This window comes from Sinocyclocheilus grahami, unplaced genomic scaffold (genome assembly GCF_001515645.1).
Source record: "Sinocyclocheilus grahami isolate Dianchi unplaced genomic scaffold, SAMN03320097.WGS_v1.1 scaffold10756.1, whole genome shotgun sequence".
Classification (NCBI taxonomy): Eukaryota; Metazoa; Chordata; class Actinopteri; order Cypriniformes; family Cyprinidae; genus Sinocyclocheilus; species Sinocyclocheilus grahami.
The window spans coordinates 1-663 of record NW_015513423.1 but is presented as its reverse complement, the minus strand read 5'-3'; positions in this window follow the sequence as shown (position 1 = coordinate 663).

The following is a 663-nucleotide window of genomic DNA, read 5'->3' as shown; positions in this document are numbered from 1 at the left end:
TAAACAGTGAGGTCAGGTCCATTAGCGAGCCAATCAATGCTTATTAGTTAAAAAGAGCATTTTAACCCAAATGTTAGGCATCTTTAAGCCATCACCAGGAAAACAACAGCAACTGCTTCCTTTACCAATCAGCATCGGACCAGCATAGATCTTCAGTAAAGCCAAACAGCACACACGGCCTAGCAATCCTACAAACCAGTACAATTACAGTGATAAGAGTTTAGAATAAATCTTCTTCATTGTGAGACAGCCAGCATTTCCTTGCACAATAATAAATACTTTTACATTTAGCCCAAACAATACGAATAACGTATAATTTTTGCATTTGAAGATTTGTACTTCAGTATATGTATTTTAAAGAATCATCCCTAGCAATCTATCAAAAAGCCAAGACTCTTATTATGTTTGCTTACACACTCTTTATTGAATGTAGGCCTACTGTGCTCATTTGAATTATGTCCAATTATACAGTATAAGTGTTATGGCATTCTGAGATTAAAATAACTGCATTAGCTGCCATAGAGAACTCATATGTTTGTATTTCACATTTGTCAGTTTGCTGTTTCATAGCATTCATAACATTTTCTTCATTCTTAGAAGCTCTGGCATTTTGAGAATGCAGTGTGTGCATTATTAAACTATAAATCACGTTAAACTAGCACA